The 21,820-nt window shown below is 40.8% G+C and overlaps 1 protein-coding gene across 1 annotated transcript in view; it reads right to left on the bottom strand.

Moving 5' to 3' along the window:
• The window catches only part of RAB38 (RAB38, member RAS oncogene family), a 72,288-nt gene that overhangs the window by 49,265 nt on the left and 1,203 nt on the right, over positions 1 to 21,820 (bottom strand). The gene's annotated exons all lie outside the window — the stretch shown is intronic.

Below are 21,820 nucleotides of genomic sequence, written 5' to 3'. Positions count from 1 at the left end.
ACACCCCAAGAGAGAACGTTTCCATTATCATAGAATGTTCTATTGGACAACGTTGTTCTAAATACTTGGGATACAGTGATTAAAACATGAAAATCCCTACCATGATGGAGCTTACATTTTAGTGGGACGATAGATTAGTATGTTACAAAGGCATCCACAGTCAACGTTAATCAAGGATAACAGTAATATTGTTATTTATTGTATTAAATAAATATATAAATAAATAAATATATAAATAAATAAATATTGTTATTTATTGTATGTTCACTAACCATCAGTGATGTGATTCCCATAAATAATCATTAAGGTACAATTATTAGGCCCATTTTAAAGTGACAAAATTGAGACCGATATGGCTAAGTAACTTGTTCAATTTATACAGATGGTAAGCTTAAGAAGTTACAATTCAAATCTGAGCTTTTTGAATCCAGAGCCCATAGTCATTTACCAACATTGAATACTCTTAACCACTGAGCCACAGTCTTATAATACTATCTCTCCCCCAAGTGTATATAGCAGGAGTGTCCCATTCAACTCAACTGAACAGATAACAGATATTTACGCATCAATGCCAGTCTCTGAGCTACATGCTAGGATTACAACAGTGAACTTGAGGGCCTATACCCTTAACTAGTCTACAGTCTATGGGATAAGGAAAGCACTCTGACATAGAAATAAACAAACAAAGAAATAAATAAATGGATTAGTCTTAGACCAATCAGCTAGAATCAGTTTTGCTCTGATTCTTAATTTTCTAAATGAATATTGGCAAATTTTAAACACACTAAGTTTAGCTTTCCTCGTCTGCAAAATGGCCGTAATAATATGCACGTCACAGGGTTCTTACGTGGATGAACTAAATTAACACATGGGAAACATCCAGCACAGTCCCTTACAACTCGTTGGTACTTGAGTTTTCCCTCCCTTTCTTCAGCATGTTAAAAATTATGAAAGACAATATGACAAAGGTAGTGAAATCAGAGTTCTAGATCAGAGTTTATGAAAGAAAATTACAGGAATATGAGCTGGTCAACCAAAATGAACGAAATCCTATTGCTTATAAGTCTATCCACTAATAGTTGCTGAAGACAGGAGCTGTCGAAGACTGGGTTTATATTTTCTGAACCCAAAACTCCCGAAGTGCATGACCAAAGTTTTTAAATTCTGATTTGGGAATTTCTTTGTGTTCAGAGTCTTAGGAAGTTTTAGAAATTAAAACAAAGTTAAGTATGTATTGAATAAGTCAACTTATCTTAAAAAATAAAATGCTGAAACTGGCATGTATCTAAGAACATACAGGTCAACAAACCTTTAAGAACACTTTACACTTAAGTTTGTGTTCAAGGTTTTGTGACGGTGAGTTTTAATTCAAGTTATCAAATTCTTTCATAGGTCATGTTCACACTGGCATTAGCATTGTGGATTGTAAGAGAAACTGATCCGTAAGCACTTAATGAAAATGCATGAAGGTCAAGGCTTCCTATCCTAGTGTGCGAGCCTGTGTGCTCAAGCACGTATCACTTGAAAGAAGAACACTTTGTCAGGGCCAGCTCATGTCCATCCGAAAATATTTCTTACATGGGTTATACTAGCATTTAAAAAAATTTCCCCCAGTCATCTAGTCAATGAAAGAAAGTGGTATAATACTCCTCATATGACACAAAACCCACAGATGAACTTTCATTTTTTCCAATGAGTTCTTAATTTCATTGTTTTCCTTTTTTTTTTTTTTTAGTTCCTTATGCATACAGTGATTTCCTTTGATACTGATCAGGGTGGCCATGACATTTCAGGAAGATAGGGGAAAAAGGCCCTCTGTTATCATTCAGAACTCTGAAGGCCTCTAGGCTTTTTAAGGATGTCTTATGATCCCTTTCAGGGAACTAATCAGATGAAGGGCAAAGTCATGGGTTATTCAATAATCTGCTTGTCCAGGGGTTTTCATAGTAGAGTAAGGCAGCCCTCAAGAAGAAAGATTTTACATTTCAAATATACGGCAAAAGGTCATTTTTAAGACTATGCAAAAAAGCACACTATAGGCTTATACCTTCATAGGGATTGTGTGCGTTGTGTTTGAGTTTGTGAGGGTATGTGTGTCAGATCAGAAACAGGAAGAAAAAAGTTTGTTTCTAGAAAGAAAAGACCTTTGTATATTGAGGTCACTGGGCCAGGAGACTTGGAAAGTTTGTATTTTTGGCATTCCAGCAAGAGGTCACATTCAGCCCAGGGCCTTTCCAGCACTCATTTTATCCTGCCTTTGTCAGCTGACAGCGCTGTCTGCTGTTTCTTAAGAAAAGAATGACAACCATGTGACTCTTCGTGAGTGCCTACATATGGACAAAGTACAGACCTGATGAAACTATCATAGGTGATTTACGTTAAAAAAAAAAAAAGACTGTAGTTCAAAAAAATGCCATTGGAGTTAAATCACTGATTCGACACACATTTACTGAATAATACGATCCAGGTTCTGTGCTTTGTGCTGCAGATACAGAATTTTTGTCCTTGAGGAACTTCTAAACTAAGAAGTGTTACACTGGATGCATGGACCAAAAATGATCCAGGTCACCATGTAAGTCCCCATTTCTTGTAGTCTCTAAGCACACACTCCATAGCCATGTAGATGCGGCTCATGATTCAGCTCTCAGCCTCAAGGGATATTAAAGGACAGAGCAATCAACTGCCTCACAAACGTTAGTACAAAGCTTGTGGTAATAATTTGGATAACCTCCCACAGGAGGCACTAAACTGATGGGTCAGAAGACAGGGCATCTTCATTTTAATCCCTCGCTACCAGTGCAGTCTTAGACAACTGTATTTCTCTCCCTGAGACTCAGTTTTCTCATCTGTAAAATGAAGTTATTCTGGCCGATCCCTACAGCCCCTTTCTGTTTTCATGCCTTCTACCCCTATGATTCCACCATTAAATCAACATCTGGTCCTCTATTCCAACTGCATGAAGTGGTCCATTTGGTGTCATGGACTCAGCTAAAAACATACACCAGCAACATAGCCATAGCGTGTATTTAATATTTTTCACTTGATAATTAGTACTATCCGGATGCTCTCAGCGGGCATAACCAAGCAGTGTACCTTCTAGACAACATAAAAAGAACAAGAGGGTTTTCTATTAACCAGCTAACTCTGTGACCTCAGATCAGCCACTTCACCATTCTGAGCCTCCGTTTGCTCATTGGTAAAAATAAGGAACTGGAATGGATACGTAAACTAAATTCATTATTACCTCTGACAACCCCTTTTGATCAACCTCCCCAGTATGCAGGCATCCAGCTCTCTACCTCCCATTCCTCCTGTGTTCCCCACACTGGTTCACAGCATCACCATCCACAATGCCACCCAGAGTGGTACCTTCAAGTCATCTTCCAACTCCTTCCTCATCCCCATATCCAAAGGGTCTCCAACATCCTATCAACACTTCCATTTCAAAGGGGGCTCTTGACTTTGCCCCCTCCTCTCCAGCAGCACTGCCACTGATCCACTTCAGGCCCTCATTGCTCCTCATTTGGACCACTGAAAGCTCCTAATTGGGGCTCTCAGCATCTCAATTTTTGTCACTCCCTCTTTCCCTTAAAATAAATGTAAATATAACACAGGTTTTTAGACAGTTGCCATTCAGGCAGCATAAAAAATCACCTGCTGGGTATATATAAAGGAAATGAAATCACTGCCTTGAAGAGATATCTGCACACCTATGTTCTTTGCAGCATTAGTGACAATAGCCAAGACATAGAAACAACGTAAATGTCCATCGACAGATGAATGCGTAAAGAAAATGTGCTGTGGTCGTCTCTCAGTATCCACAGGGGATTGGTTCCAGGACCCACTAAAGATACAAAACTCTTAGGGTGCTCAAGTTCCTGATAAAATGACCTAGCACACCCACCCTCTGTATCTGCAGATGTGGAATCTGCAGATACAGAGGACTGACTATATACATGTACAACAGAATGTTATTCAGTCATAAAAAAAGAAGGAAATCCTGCCTTTTGCAACAACACGGGCAAATGTTATGAGAGCATTATGTTGAGGAAATAAGTCAGAGGAAGAAAAATACTGTACAATCTCACTTATGTGAGGAATCTAAAAACGCCATAAACAGTCAAAATTCATTAAAACAGAGAGTAGAACAGTGGTTGCCAGAGGCTAGGGGATGGGAGAAATGGGGAGATGTTGGTCAAAGGGTATAAACTTCCAGCTGTAAGATGAATAAATTCTGGGGATCTGATGTACAGCATGGTGACTATAGTCAACAATACTGTATTACATAATAGAAAGTTGCTGAAAGACTAAGTCTTATATGTTCTTACCAAACACACATACAAAAAGGTAATTAGGTGACGTGATAAAGATGTTAACTAACCTCACTGTGGTAATGGTTTCACAATATAGCAAGTCATCATGTTGTACACCTTAAACTTACACAAAGTTATATGTCAATCATATCTCAATAGAGCTAGGGGGGAAAAGAAATCATCTGAGCTATTTACAGACCACCCATTCCCAGGGCATCCTCCTCAGAGATTCTTATTGTACTGGTTTTGTGTGGGACGCAGGAAACTGTTTTTTAAAGCCCTCCCTAGGTGAAGTCTTATCAGAATCCACTTTCAAAATATAAATATTATATAAATATAATATATATATTGTATATATAATATATTATATATAATATAATATATAAATATTACCATGATGCTCTGCCCTTTCAGCCCTTCAATGACTCCTACATTACACTTCTATGAAGACTACACAGTTGGAGCCTTTGGCCCAACCACCCTTTCAAACTCCTCTCCTGTCCCTTCCTTCAGAGTGTTCCACAGGCAAGCCGCACTGGACTACTTGTCCTTCCTGAAACACATCCTGCATTACTCCCTGGCTTTTCTTGCCTTTTTGCAGCTCTGTTCCCAAAGCCTGAATTGCCTCCCCATCTCCCCTCTCTCCTTCAATCAAATCCTATGCAGCCTATCATTGTGCCCTGAAACCTCACACATCCTGCCAGCTGGAACCATGGCTCCCTTCTTCACGACCCCATAGCATTTCCTTTATCCTATTCCATTCACTCTTATCATGCTGTGTCTTCATGCTTCTCTCTCCACCTTGGCATTGGAAAAACCTGGAAAACAGGTTGGTCACATTTTAAGGTTGTAAATCCGCGGCCTATTTCTCCACGTTTTGGATATGGTATAGCTCACGACACTACAGTAGAAATAAACTGAAATTAAGATTCCTCCTTCCTCTAAAATACAGCGTTGTCTTGTATTCACGAGCCAATGCCGCATACTGATGCACTTTATATTCTGCTCTTGTTTTCAGCAAATAATCAATAGATGTTCACTGATGGAGAAAATTAACATTATTCTAACAAGGTTATGTGCATATCTGTTGCAACGAGTTTCAGACTGGAATGTTATGTTTTTGTAATCATTCTCATCCTCTTAAGAAATAATCTCTTGGAATCAGTTTACTCTATTCTAAACATATATTTTTGGGGTCATGGCACAATCAGTAGAGCTAAAAGTACCACCAAGGCATGCTCTTTATTTCTAGACAGTAATGGTCTGAAAAGCAGGAAAATAAAACCAAAAGTAAATATGAGTTTTGAACAAGGATCTGAAGGAAAAAAAAACTATCCAATTGCTATGATGATCAAATGGCCACTGAACTTATAGTGGCGTAAGCTGGTTTTGAAGGCTCAGGGAAACCCATCAGACTAGGATCAGAGTCAGGCCAACAACCTGGTAAGAAAAGTTTTCTCCATTTTTTAAGAGCCCATCTGACCCTCTGGCAGTAGTTCTGAAACTTTTTCATCTTCTCTCCTCACTTCTTTGCTCCACCAAACAAGTGACAGAAAAGTGTCAATCGATTACCATTTTTCCAAGTCATCTAGGCTTCTATTCTAGAATTAACCTTGTGTAATCTTCCCCTACAAAACTGCCAACCTCTCTCCCTAGCCAGACCAAGTTTCTGCAGCCCCCTGACAAACACTGCCCTGTGTGCCCAGTAAGTGTTCAGTAAGACCTCTTTGCTGAGTGAAGAAATAACCCCTAATTCTTTACTCCCTCCCAATGATTACTGGCAGGCTTAACAAGTCTTTAAGAATCATCCTCTGCCATGTCACTAGCAATCATCACTTTCTTTCCACTCCCAGTGAAATCACTTTAAGTTTGTCTCTTCTCACGTCATTTCTTTCATTCATCTAACAAAATATTTTGAACTCCAATTAATTTCCAGACACTAGAAACATGCAACTAGAAAAAATCAGCAACTAAGAAAAAACAAAAATCGTTGCCCTCATGAAGCTTACATTCTAGTAAAAAGAGATCAACAGTAAACAAAAAAGTAAGATACGTATGACACTACATTATCTGGTAAAAAGTACTACGGAGAAAAATAAAGCAGCAAAGGAGAAACAGGTATGCTGGAGGCAAGGGTACAGTTAAGCAGGATGGATGGATGGCTCACTAAGAAGGTATCATTTGAGTAAAGATTAAAAAGAGGTAAAGGAACAAGTCATATATGGATGTTTAGGAGAAGAAGGCTTTAGATAGAGGGAATGGCAAGTACAGAGATGCAGAGGCACAGACGTGTCTGGCCAGCATGTGGAGAACAGCAAGGAGACTGTTGGCTGGAGAGGGCGGAGCAAGGGGAGGAGTAGCCTGTGATGAGGCAGGCAGATCACAGGATCCAGACTGTAGACGGTTTCAGGCTATTATACTGATGCTGCCTTTTATTCTGGATGAAAGAAGAAAGCACTGAACGATTGTGAGCAGATGAGAAACATGAACTGACAGAAGCAAGTGGATAACTGTGGCTGCTGCATTGAGGAATGACTTAGTCAAGGTCGGAAGTAGAGAAACCATAATCCAGGCAAGAGATAATGATGTGGACCAAAGTGGTAGTGGTGAAGATGGTCCAGATTGGTTGTTTTCCAGATATATTTGGAGATAGAGAAGATAGGTGGGCTATAAATTATGAGATGATTCAAGCATGACCCACAAGCTTTTGACCTGAATTTTTGAAAGTATGGAGTTGCCATTAGCTGAGATGGAGTAGGCTTTTGGAGACACAGGTTTTGTGGAAGTAGACTGGGACTTTGACATGTTAGGTTTGAGATGTCTGTTACATAGATACGTCGAATAGGCAGCTGGATAGAGGGGTCTGAAGTTCCAGGGCGGGGGGTCAGGACTGGAGATTTACTTTGTATTTTAACTTCTGTACACCTCTGCCAGATTCACCACCCAAAGCCCTCTTTTCGCCCTATCATTTGCCTACTTAAACTCACTACTGCCTAAAACAGATGCCAAAATTTGGAGGTTAGGCGGCGAACATGTTATGGGACCCACACAAGATTTAAAGCAATTTGAGCTATTTCCCAACAGTTATAAATTGGAAAATAAATACAAATATTGGAATGTCTTAAAAACTCAGAAGATTCAGAAATCCAGGGTCTGCATTATATGAATAATGTTGTCAAGTTCATTTGCGCTGATCAGTACCAAACACTCAGTGTTAAAGAGAAAAAGCTGGCTGAGATACTATTCCTTTGACATTGCTAGATACCACAAAAAACTGCTCTAAATTTAAATTTATGTCTCTATATCCATTTTATTAAAATAATTCTAACAAAATATTTAGAATTCAATGAAATGTATATAGTTTTATTTTAAAATAAATCATTGCTATTGATCCATTTTTCTTACGCTAAGTCTCTTATAGATGGTTACGTAGGATCCCATGATTGTTTCTTCGCATCAAAATACTCTTTAACACACTTGGCCTCACTCTTAATACATCCCTCTAGCTGGATGTGACGTTTTGTGGAAAAACAAAATGGGAGCCAGGATTGAGGGGAAGTTTTGTGCCCATTTCCTAGGGAAACAGGGAGCAGTAGCTTGCGTGGTCCAGAATGAGAACAGAGTTTTTCAGAGAGGATCTCGAAAGATAAACAAATGTTGGCCCGGTAGAGAAAAGAGTTCATTTATTTTACCCTCTGGGCTCCTATGGGATTTTTAAGGTTGCACACCTCGATCTACAAGTTAAAGGCTAATCCTCAGACCGAGGTCAGCGTCCTGCCCCAAACTATGCCTTGCTAGGCTCTGCTAAATTCTGCCTCTTGCTTTCATTCACACTCCTTCCACGGCACTCCTATCCTCACTGGAACACACCCTACCTCTGATTCTCTGCCTAACTAAATCCTACCTATACTTCGAGGTTGTACCAAACCCCACCTTCTTGTAGCGTTTTCTGACTACTTGGCCCCGGGCTCAATTCTTTCCTCCCCTATACTCACACAGCGCTGACTGAATGTATCACTTCCTCGCCCATTCAGTCAGGCCCTGCCTCATACTGCTTTTTATGTGCTGCAAACCTCCGCAGACCATGTCCCCGGTTACGCTGTAGACTCCTTGAGCCCACTGTTGAATTCCTCCAAAACTGTCCCCTATCTCTCCCTAGCACATGCACTCTGAGAGCCTCTCTGTCGGTGCTCACAATGGTCTTGCGAAATAAAATGGAACTGGTAATACAAGTACTCTACATAATAAAGTAGCAATTAATATTGATTTCTTATTTGTGAAAGGGAGCCCCAGCAGAGAGAGGAGTGGAATGAATAAAGCAAGATCGCTAATCCAACTCATTTACTTTCCATGCCTACTAAACTCCTGCTCATTCTTAAAATCCACTCTGAAAAATATCTGTCCCCAGTTCAGAAGCGCCTCTCCACAATTTCTTTAGTTCCCCTATAAACAGTGGCTCTCATTTCATCTTACTACTGGTTGTCACGTCTTATAGGCAAGTCTTGTCTCTACTTAACAAGAAGGTAAAGCCAGATGCAGTGTACTGAATTTAGCTAGATTGTGCAAGAGAATAGGATGGCATAAAAAGTAACGATTGGTTTCTTAGGGTCCATAAGCAATAGCATTATAGACAGCAAGGGTGGCTGGGTTATAGTGATCTATTTTTAAATTAAACTTTGAAAATATTCTCATTAAATTCTAAATTTAAATTTAAAGCTGTGTGTGTGTGTGTGTGTGTGCGTGTGTGTGTGTGTGTGAAAATGAGTATCCCAGTACCTCAGGAGATTTTTTTTCAGAATTATTTTTGACTGGGGTCTGACACTACTCAGTTTAAATGAAATAACTCATAATTGGATAGAGAAGAAACAAGATCATATAGTAATGCAGTTTGCAATATTGGATGGAGGAAGGCAATGAAACCATGTCACAGAAGAGAGGTTGGCAAGAATCAAGATAGAAGGATCAGCATCTCATGTTTTTAATTAAACCAATTACAACCTAAACAAACAGCTAGCAAACAACCTAAAAATACGTCCACTGAATTACAAGCTCAAATGTATTAAATAAAAAGCTATCTTTGAATTACTTACCATTTGAGACATCACCTCTAAGTAACCTTTAAAGATACTTTTATAAATAACTCAAAAGGGACCCTGGACTCTAAGGGTTTCACTCTTAAAGAATTTCCTGATTCCTTCACAGGTAAAATTCCCCAAATGTGTGCCCCGGTGCTTTGGGGGTGCCTCAGTGAACTCACAGGGTTGCAACAAGATAATTTTAAGGCAAGCACAGTGGTGCTCAAGATCAATTAGACACCTCAGGAGCTACTAGCTAGAGGCAGTTCACAATTTTAACATTAGGTTGTACTACATTCCCTTTGATGTGATCATATCTTTTTGAAGCTGGAGTTTTTGCAGTTTGTGGGATAAAAAGCAAGAGTCATGTGAAAATCAATGAGAAACAGGAAATGAGGGTGGTGGTGTCCACTCTGACTCAAAGTTTTGAGATACTATTCTATGGCCCAAAGCAATACATATGCCAATAATAAATATAGTTATTAAAAGTGAAATAAAAATCATTTTCTTTTAATTTATGTCTTCCATTTTTTCCAAAGGCCTATTAATTATTAAACTATAATACTTATTAAATTGTTCGGTGCTAACTATTTAACAAACAGAGCTTTTAGGTATTTCTATTGTCTTAGAGGTACCATGAAAAAATTACTTTGACGCCAAAGGTTCTGTGAACTGTGGAACTTTGAGAACCTCTCCCAAGCCTAGCCTGGAGGATTGTTTTCTTTAAGTTTAAAACACACAGACACACACACACACACACACACACACACACACACACACACCGTACAAGACTTAATTTTTATTCCAATAACATCAAGCATCATAGCCATTCTTATCTTTAATTCTCAAACAAGAGACTGTGTCCCTTAGGCACTGTGGTTTTCCTGTCTCAAGTAGTATGTTAGTATGGTTCTTATTAAGCCAAACCAACGACATAGTCTAAGCAATGACGTGTGCAAAGAACTCAGCTCATCCAACTCTTAGCCCTGTCCAAAGTAGAAAGGCTAAAAACAATAATAAATATTCCTTTAAAATAAATAATGTACATCTTCAAAATGCAACTTAATCCATGATATGTGAAACCAATTGCATTGTTATATTACACGATAGGAAATAGTAGAGTGGAGCGGTTACAAAATAGAATTTGTAACTAGACAAATCTCAGTGCATATCCTAGCATCATCTCTTACCTTCTGTGTGACTTTTGAAAAATTCTGAGCGTTTATCTGTTTTCTAGCCTGTATAAGCATAGCTCTCTCCTCTTTATGATAGGGTTAGTAACAGTACCTACAGATCAGTTCCTTGTGAGCAGTAAATAAAATGACACATAAAAATGCACGGCACCATGCCTAACACCCAATAAATGCAGGGGGAAAACAGTCCTCCCAACAAGTAATTTAAATCAATTTGTTTTCAACTTCACCCTACAAATTAGATTGAAATGTGTTTGAATCCCTCACACTGTAGATAATTTCTTGGTCTCCAATAGGCTGAGGAGTTCACAAGAAGCTAAGTTTTCCATTGTTCTTCCTGAGAGAGCAGATGTATGTAAGGCAGATGAGGAAGAAAGGTTAAATCATGTATCAGGATAACACAGACTACAAAAAATAGCGACTTGGGGCAAAGAGTAATAATTCCGATTTCTCCCAGACATTTGAAATGATTGACTATCCTCTTCCTGAACTCTCTTCCCTTTGCATCCAAAACCTGCTTTTGCTTCGTTCTCCTCCTCCATAGTACTTTCTCCTTTTCTACTTCTTTGCTAACTCCACAGTCATTTCATTAAATTATGTAACAAGTAATTGTGTCAAGCTCTGCTAAAAATCGGAAAGGATATCTGGAGAAGTACAACATAACTCTAATGAATTGCTAAAGGGAGACGTGCCAGAAGGGAGTAGAGTCGTGTCGGATTCAAGGGAGGAAGAGGTTACCACTGGAAGGAGAGAATTCAGGAAATCTTTGTAGAGGAGTTGTCCTTTCAGGTGGGTCTTAAACATCAAGTAGGTTTTGGATACGTTGAAATAAATGGAAGGGCATGTGAACTAGCAAGAAGGGCAGGAGCAAAGGCACAGAAGCAACAAACACGGGGTGTGAGTAAGGAAGAGCAAGGAGTCCAAATGGCCACATTGGAAGCCTCATAAGGGAGCACTGGGGGAAACTATATTAGGCATGTCATTTGAAGCCAAACTGTGGGTGACTTTGGTTCACCCCAATTCCATACCACCATCCTCTCTTCTTTTGCGGTATGTGGGCCTCTCACTGTTGTGGCCTCTCCCTTTGCGGAGCACAGGCTCCGGATGTGCAGGCTCAGCGGCCATGGCTCATGGGCCCAGCCGCTCCGCAGCATGCGGGATCTTCCCAGACCGGGGCACGAACCCGTGTCTCCTGCATCGGCAGGCGGACTCTCAACCACTGCGCCACCAGGGAAGCTCCATCCTCTCTTCTTTATGGCATGAACTCCCATAGCTGGATGAATGCTAAGTTCATTTTTTTTGTGCACCAGTACTTGAGACAACAGCAAGACATCTGGTGTTAAAAAGAAGTTTTTAATTCTTCAAATCCCATCATTAATAAACCAGAGAAGCCTGTATTCTGGTTCTAGTTCTACCACTAACTAGCTCTCTGAGCCTGAGAAACTAATACGAACCCCCTTTCAGAGCATAGCTTCCTCATCTGTAAAATGAAGGATTTGGTTTGATGAACCCTCAAGGTTTTAACTCTGTGAAAATTACCTATATTGCTTCATCTAATCTATCCAAAAACATAAATAAAAACAGTTTTGTCATTTGACCTCCAAATGAATGACATTTTCCTCCGAATTATGAAGATTTTGTTAAATGAAGAAGCACAGTTTTTAAGAATGGTCTTTAAGGTCACTCTCCAGTTTTTATGGTGAAAAATAAAATGAATGCCAACTTAAGAAAAGTGATCACCATATTTATCGATTCTAAAATGTATGCATTTTTCATGTCAATGTTCATAAAATTACGAAGTCTTTCAAGCATGAAAAAACTTGTATTTTGTTCATAAACAAAAAGTTTATTTTGTTTATTAAAGAAATTTTTAGAGCAATGATGAAATAGTTGACTGAAAATTTTTATTGAACAAATACTCATTAAGCACCCACTAGTACCAAGTACTAGGGTTACAGCTGGAAGGAAAAAGCATTCCAATGCAGTAGTAGAAGACTTCTAATCTGAAGTAAGCATGGTATATTATGAGAGGAGATAAACAGTATCTCCCTCAGTCACAGGGACTCAAAAGAGACTTCCTGAAGGAGATGAGATGGGTAAGTGACAGAGGACCCATAGAAGCTATCTAAGTAAAGAAGAGGGAAAGTGTAGTTAGCCAGAGGCAATTGTATGAGCCACAGTATAAAGGGAAAGGTGGTTGAACTGAGGGCATTATAGGATATCCAGAATGGTCAAGAATCATACATATGAGAGATGAGACTGGAATGGGTGACAGGCAGGATCATGAAAGGCCGTGAATTTCATGCTGAAATGTTTAGTCTTTCATTCCGAAAGTGATGAGGATCCACTGAAGGATGCCAAACTGGAGAACACCTAACTAGAGAATGATGCCATGCTAATGATGCCATCTACCTCTGTAGATGACAAGCTGATGGGTGGGAAAGCCTGAGGAAGGGATGGGCATCAGGATGATGCTACAGTAGTTCAGATAAGTTGTGAAGAAGACATGGCTACTGAAAGGAGGGATAAGATAGAGTTATTTGTCAAGGTAGAAAAGACAGGATTTGATTAATATGTGAGAATGGAAAACTAAAGGGAGTGGGGAATGGTGAAATTTAAAACCTGAGTTAGGGCTTCCCTGGTGGCGCAGTGGTTGAGAGTTCGCCTGCCGATGCAGGGGACACGGGTTCGTGCCCCGGTCCGGGAAGATCCCACATGCCGCGGAGCGGCTGGGCCCATGAGCCATGGCCGCTGAGCCTGCGCGTCCAGAGCCTGTGCTCTGCAACGGGAGAGGCCACAACAGTGAGAGGCCCGCGTACCGAAAAAAAAAAAAAAAAAAACTGAGTTATTTTCAATGAATAGTTTAAGATAACATAACTTCTCAACGAAGCTCTTGAACAGCTGAAAAAAAATAGTGGAACTCAATAATTTGGAACCCCAGGCTAGAGTCTCAGACTTGACTTTGCCAAGTTGATGGAGACTACTCTAGTACACCCACCTAGAAGGTGAGGATCTTTCCTTGATAGAATAAACCCGAATTCCACCCCAGGAGCCACCATAGCCATCTGGGAATATCCCTCCCAGAATCAAAGAGAGTAAAATAATAAAAAGCGTTCTCAATGGTTTGAAAGCAGGGCTTCCCAAAGCGAATTCTCAGAAGAGGGAGCAATCAGGCTCTAAACCTACCACAAGACAACTCTCTTCAAAATGCTTTCAGGTGAGCAATGACTCTAAGGTCCAACCCCACTGGCTATTTAACACCAAACCACTTTTACTGAGCAACTATAATGTGCCAGGCACCATGTTCTACTTACCCTTGGCCCAGTTTCCTCACCTATAAAACTGGAAATAATATGACCCATTTGGCAGGATCATTGTGCTGTTTAAACTGCAAAGTTCACTTTGATAAATTGATTAATGTAAGGAACTATCACTCTTAACCATTGGCTTAGCAAATACATCCTCTCCTAATTTGACTGCCGGTCCCTCTCACCACCTCCCTCCTTACATTGTAATCTCCGGCAGTGCCGGACGACCCACAGCCCTCACCACGTCCCCTCACCTCCACACCATGGTTATGGCAGATGCCACGTTTTGACCTTCTTTAGCACCTGACATTTCTCCCTCAGGGCACTTATTAAAACAGTCAATAATTATCTCCATGATTATCTTTAAATATCTTTATGCTCCACCAGAATATCAGATTCCATACCAATGTCCATTTCATTCCCCCCTGAAACCCGATGCTTATCAAGTGAATGAATAAATTTTCCCAGGCAAGATCTTACAACTCTCAAACCTGAGGTTTTAAAATGACTTTCAGACAACCCTAAGAAGGGGAGAAAATATTTGCAAACGAACCAACTGACAAAGGATTAATCTCCAAACTACACAAGCAGCTCATGCAGTTCAATATCAAAAAAACAAACAACCCAATCCAAAAATGGGCAGAAGACCTAAATAAACATTTCTCCAAAGAAGATATTACAGATTGCCAACAAACACATGAAAGAATGCTCAACATCACTAATCATTAGAGAAATGCAAATCAAAACTACAATGAAGTATCACCTCACACCAGTCAGAATGGCCATCATCAAAAAATCTAGAAACAATAAATGCTGGAGAGGGTGTGGCGAAAAGGGAACCCTCTTGCACTGTTGGTGGGAATGCAAATGGATACAGCCACTTTGGAAACCAGTATGGAGGTTCCTTAAAAAACTAAAAATAGAATTACCATATGACCCAGCAATCCCACTACTGGGCATATACCCTGAGAAAAGCATAATTCAAAAGAGTCATGTACCACAGTGTTCATTGCAGCTCTATTTACAATAGCCAGGACATGGAAGCAACCTAAGTGTCCATCAACAGATGAATGGATAAAGAAGATGTGGCACATATATACAACGGAATATTACTCAGCCATAAAATAAACGAAACTGAGTTATTTATAGTGAGGTGGATGGACTTAGAGTCTGTCATACAGAGTGAAGTAAGTCAGAAAGAGAAAAACAAATACCGTATGCTAACACATATATATGGAATCTAAAAAAAAAGGTTCTGAAGAACCTAGGGCCAGGACAGGAATAAAGACGCAAGACATAGAGAATGGACTTGAGGACACGGGGAGGGGGAAGGGTAAGCTGGGACAAAGTGAGAGAGTGGCATGGACATATATACACTACCAAATGTAAAATAGATAGCTAGTGGGAAGCAGCTGCATCTCACAGGGAGGTCAGTTCGGTGCTTTGTGGCCACCTAGAGGGGTGGGATAGGGAGGGTGGGAGGGAGACACAAGAGGGAGGGGATATAGGGATATATGTATACATATAGCTGATTCACTTTGTTATACAGCAGAAACTAGCATACCATTGTAAAGCAATTATACTCCAATAAAGATGTTATAAAAATTAAAAAATTAAAATAAATTAAAAATAAAAAGACTTTTAAATGAAATGCAGTAAAATAGAACAAAATATTTAAGTACCATTTTGACCCTCAGTGAGAGTACCTGTGTTCTGACAAAGCCAGAATGAAACAGATCCTGGGTTTCCTTTTGACCTGGGTGGGCCTCAAGGGCTCCACTTACTCCTTCTTTCTAGGAGCCCATGAACTCCTCCCTCTATAGCTCTACAACTTAGAATCTGTCTTCCTTCTAGTCACCATCCCTCCAATCACCTCATCCCAACCACTTTAATTCTTTCCACCATGATGTTTATAATCTATTGGCAATGGGGAACCACCAAAGTGATGTTCTGGGAAGATAAACTTGACCTTAACACACATAAGAACTGTTGGAGGAAGAGACTAGAGCTAGCCAGGTGGCTATGACAGCAAGACAGGTACATAATAATAGTGCTGTCCCTGGTCTAAGGCCGTGACAGGAGAGGCATAATCACTAACTGACATGGAGATTGATAGCATGTGTGGCTCAAAAGAGAAGGAGAAAAGATGGCAGAGGTTTCAAGTCTTAGTGACTGGGTAAAAAGTAGTATAGTTCACATAAACTAGGAAGACCAGTATGTGGAGAGATATGTCTAGTTGAGGTTTACAAATAGCATCCTTTACTACTTTCATTAAAAGGGGTGATGGGGGCTTTCCTGGTGGCGCAGTGGTTGAGAGTCCGCCTGCCGATGCAGGGGACACGGGTTCATGCCCTGGTCCGGGAGGATCCCACGTGCCGCAGAGCGGCTGGGCCCGTGAGCCATGGCCACTGAGCCTGCGTGTCCGGAGCCTGTGTTCCACAACGGGAGAGGCCACAACAGTGAGAGGCCCGCGTACCGCAAAAATAAAACAAAAAGGGGGTGATGGTGTGATGGTAGATATTCTCTGCTTGTGTTCCTTTGTTGTTGTACTGTTGTTTTGTTTTGCACTTTGCATTTTTGCTACATTGAGCATATATTACTTTATTAAGAGAAAAAACCAACCATCTTGTTTTTTTTATGCAACTTGGCTATGACATATTGATCTTGCAATATATATGAGATATCATAAAGACAATGTCCAGCAGGAAGACGAAATTGTAGGCCTGAAGCTTGTGAGAAGGCAAGGTTATAGGCACAGTTTTGTAGTTATAAGCATAGAGTTTAAAGCCTCGGGAATGCATGAGCTCCCCAGAAGAAGGAGACGGAATTAAAAAGGGCCGGAGGATGAACTTCTGTCTCACGTCGTGTGGCCCTGAAGTCCCTTACAGGGAGTAACTGGTGCTAGGTAAGAACACAGGAAATATCACACTAGCTAGAGGTTTTGTTCAGCCTGCTCAGAGAATGGATGGATGTGGTGTGGACAGGACCCTGTCTGCATCTCCAGAGTATTTTGGAGTTACCTATATCAGTACACTTTACTCACCGTTACAATGATTTGCTTCTGTGCTGTCGTGCCCACTAAACCATGAACTTTTTGAGGTCAGGAATCAAGTCTTGTTCAGTTCTTTAGCCTTCTCTGTTTTCCCCTCACCTAGCACAGTGCCTAACACATACCAGGCATTTAATATACACATCTGCTCAAGAAACCAACCACACACATAGGAGGTGTTCCCTGCACTCCCTCCTTCTCTCAAATGACTTAGCGTTCCTTGGTCAGGCTGCTATGTGCCCTCTTGTCTAGAGGAACTAGTCCTCTAAAGCCTAGATGAGGGGACTTGTCCCACAGGCCTAATGCCCATGTGTCTGTGACACATGGAGATTCTAATGACCTCCCTGCGAGAAGCCCTGAGGTGTGTTGCCCACCCATCATTCACCTCACTTTGAAAGTTCACTGTTTTGTTCAGTGTACATACTATTTACTTGTAAGCACATAGCATGTTAATCCACACGGTATTTAGAAAATCTATAATTAGCCAGGCTAGAAACAAGGCAATAAAGTGCCCACCAGAAAGTGGCCCAGACTTGCCATGCATTTTTACTTTTTGGTCTGACACAGTGGTTGCCAAATTTAGCTCTTTCTACATTTTTAGATCTAATTACGTGGATATTTAAAACCCTTCTTCTAAAACTTCCTGGAGAATTAGTCTTTTAGACACAGATATTGAAGAGATGCTCAAGTCCAATCCCTTCCCTCAGTTGAATTTCACAACGTGGAAGCACTTTACAGACACTAAAACAACACACCAGTGTGAGCCAGATGAATCTCACGGCCACTGGTGTGGGCAGTCAGCGTTTCCAGGCTCCTGACTCTAGACCGGGGCTACCCGCCGCTGTCACTCTGCCTGTTGGATAATTAATGTCCTCCAATGCTTCTTTGGCACACAGCTTAGGTGGGGAAAGTTAGTATAGATGTGCCCTGCAGGGAAATGTTTTTCTGGATCTTGTTTTAGCTACATAGGGGAATTTATTATTTAGGAGAGTCTTGCAGTGAAACTTTCACATGGGGAAGAAGCATTCTCTAAATTACCTGCCAACTTAATTTATCTTCTACTGTATTTGTTAAGTCTAGCATCAGGTTTTCTGATGACCAACAGACCTGGTCATTTCTCTCATATATATGCATAAAAGATGAAGTTAAACAGACCTGCTGTTCCTATTCTCCTCCGCCACGTGTGAGCTCTTGTGACCTTGGGTCTCTGATTCTTGATCTCATATAAAATAGGCCTAACACTATCCGCTCTGTCAATATCCTCAGCAACGTTGGGAAGATCAAGCAGGAAAATGTATGTGAAAGTAGTTTGTAATAGCGATTAAAACAACAAGAGTAATAGCTAACGTTCCGAATGTGTCGGGTACAGCTTTATATGAATTAACTCATTTCATTCTTGTAACGCTAAGATACAGATTCTGCTGTTGTCCCCAGTTTTTTGACAGGAAACCAAGGAATAGAAGTTAAGTAACCTGCACAAGTCACAAAGCTAGTAAGTAAAGAAGTTGGAATAAGCTGCCACGTACTAACTGGGCACAGTAAGACTATATTAAAGCTGACAGAGACTGCAAGAGATAACACAGCATGAATATGTGATATCACAGGAAAATGAAACAGTTGCCATTTTAAAGATGGAGCAACTCAGATCCAGCAGGGTTTCATGACTTGCCCAATGTCAAGTATTACAGTTTTAGAATATCCACAATTTATGGATAGAATAAGTAATAGTATGTTTATTAGTATTCTAATTAGTATTCTAAAATATTCTATTTTTAAATTGTGGGAAGTAGAGCAAAGCTGTTAGGAACCTGGGTGCGGGATTCAATGGCCACGTTTTAAATTCCAGCACTATCATTTAACCAACTATTTTACTGGAAAATTAAAAATTAAATATGCACAGACAATTGTAAGAATAAATGCTTAAAAGATGTTAGCAACTATTACTATCACTGTCCTAATTCCTGTTGCCAGTTCCCAAATCACATCAAGAGTTCTAGACAAAATTGTATAGTTCTCTTTGAAAGTGATAATGGAGTCATCACAGCATCAGGATTTGGAGAGGAGTAGGAAAGGAGAGTCTCAAGTGTGAACTTTTCTTTCTTTCTTTTTTTCTTTTTTTTTGATAATTCTATAAAGTGAAAAAACCCTATAACCAAGAATCAAATTTTCAGAAATAGATTTTCATACCAGTTCCTTCCACTCTCTGCACAGCGGTACTGATTAACATCCAAAAACATGTTAGAAATAGGAGAGAGAAGGCAAGAATAATCTATCTACTAAAGAAGCAGTGCCATTAAAAAGGAAGGAAGCCTCACCCCAGTGGGCCACCTCTGCACCAGGCGCTCACAGGCCTTTGGTTATAAAGAGCATGGCTTGATTCCAAATCAGACAGACCTGCTTCAAAGCCAGCTCTTCCACTTATTAGCTGGGTGGCCTTGGGCAAAGTGACTTAACTTCTCTGACTCTATCAAGAGTTTCTGAACCCAGAGCTAACTCAGCTGCTCCTCTACGGCAGAATCACTGGGATACAGGGCAGCTGCTGTCCCCTATGGGGTCTGTGGGATTCATCACGCTGGTTTAAAGGTCTACTTCACAAGTCCTTGGGGAGGGGGAAGGGTAAGCTTGGATGAAGTGAGAGAGTGGCATGGGCTTATATATACTACCAAATGTAAAACAGATAGCTAGTGGGAAGCAGCCGCATAGCACAGGGAGATCAGCTCGGTACTTATGCCCAAGTAGAGGGGTGGGATAGGGAGGGTGGGAGGGAGACGCAAGAGGGAAGAGATATGGGGATATATGTATATGTATAGCTGATTTACTTTGTTATAAAGCAGAAACTAAACACCATTGTAAAGCAATTATACTTCAATAAAGATGTTAAAAAAAAAAAAAAAAGGTCTTCACAAGCCCTGAAATGTACTTCTTGGAGTTCTTTTCAGGAGCAGACTGGCCCGTCTAAGTGACCACAAGACACACATCATGGGAATTAGCTGAACAAATAGGACCCTACTTGGCATTTAACCAAACGGATATTAAAAGTCTAATTGAGCAAAAATTCCCTCTCTAGCAGATGGATGTGATACCCTATCCAGACAGGGCATGTCCCCTCTACCTCATCCACACCCCCAGCAATCTCAACGCAAGTCCCCCAGCTTTCATGACCTGTTCTTTTCAGACACACACCAGAAGTGAGCACAAAGGAGACAGAGGAGCATTCCTCAAGGGTGGACAGACATGCTGACCTGAAGATGCTATAAGATACACTTAGCTGACTGAAGTCTGGCTGGGAAGTTGAGGCTGGATTCCATATGAACTCACTCCTCACAGGACCAGCTATGCAGCTTGAAACATGTCAGTACTGCGCTCCAGTCACCCTTTCCCGCAATGGCCCAACTTCCCCCCAACCAGCTTTGCCTGCTGCCCAACTTCTAACTCAGCCCACAGGGCCTTTGGGCTGGAGGCTGCCAAAGACAGGTTAGCACTAAACATCAGAGCTCCGGGAAAAGGAAGCTTCCCTACAGAGATGGTGCACACCACTGTATCTATAGGACTAACTTTCCACGGCTCCTCAGATTTCTTACTTATACAGACTTCTGCGACTATAGCCTCCACGGCAACTTCAGAACTGACTCATGGCTCAGGAGGTATTTCGAAGCTTGGGAATGAAATTGCTCAAGACAGCATGTGGTAATATGGACAAAGCTGGAAAATAGTGCTGGATGTTTGGAATACATTATATGTGCCCATTGTTTACCAGGAATTATCATTTAACAAGGTTTAATTAGCACATTTACATCATGTCCTTCTTGCCTAGCGTTTATGCATGTTCAAAAAAATTGGTAGCTAGGGTAACAACAGTCCATGCAGCTCTCCTAGGTAGTAAGTACTAATGGGTTTAGCTAGCATTTGCTGGTTGTTCATCTCTCGTTTGCTCCTTTGTTGTGAGAAAGCATTCTATCTATTTACAGACAAGGGAACTGAGACCAGGAAATTAGGGAACTTGCCTAAAATCACCCAGGACATATGGGGTAAAACAGGGATCCAGACAGGAGCAGTTCGACTCTGGAATTTAGGCTCTTCATCTTTATACCCTACTATTGTCCCTGTTAGGTGATGACACTGAGACCCACAGACATTATGTAACACGTCTGAGGTCACATCATTATTTGCTTTTCACATAAAAATCTAAATTACAGCTACATCCCCTTCAAACAGTAAGCTAATTCTAAACTTCGGTCCTAGAGACTTTGATGCAGCCGGAAGAGTTGTCAGACACTGAAACAAGCAGCAACGAAGTGCACAGACTCATAGAGGATTTTCTAGGTATAAAGCCCAATCAAATAGTGGCCAATGACACCTTCTGGTCTCTGATAACCCCTGTGCTACTAGAGCTGCTAAAAATGACACCAAAGGCATGAATCTGTTCAGATGCCAAGAGTTTTATCATAAGACCTGGAAGCTCATGATTAAAGAGGCACTGGAGTCCCCAGAACCAGAAACGCCTTTTTGAAAATTTTCCACATTTGTTCTCGCTTCAGGCCATGATAAAGAGTTTCCAGTCAAACGCACCAGCTAAAATGAACCTGTTTTCTGCAAGAGAAGCGGCCAGTTTGGGTCCAGCACTTATAAAGGTTCCTAGTGCCACAGACTATGAAATAGGCAGAAGTGAAGCGGACTATTTGAAGGGGTTCACAGGGAATCCCAGAGGACCTTAAAACTTCTGAGCAGGAAGGGTCCTAAGATGTCATTGTCCAACCACTCTCCAACTTAACAGGGATGCAGCTGAGCTGAAGGGACTTCTCTGGAGCCACTGAGCAGGTTAAGTGAGTGGCAGGGCCAGTAACTGTAATGAGGGGTTAGACGTGCCCAAGTTGCCAACAGC

The sequence above is a fragment of the Delphinus delphis genome, chromosome 8, assembly GCF_949987515.2.
Source record: "Delphinus delphis chromosome 8, mDelDel1.2, whole genome shotgun sequence".
Taxonomy (NCBI): domain Eukaryota; kingdom Metazoa; phylum Chordata; class Mammalia; order Artiodactyla; family Delphinidae; genus Delphinus; species Delphinus delphis.
This window is presented reverse-complemented; position numbering and strand designations above follow the sequence as displayed.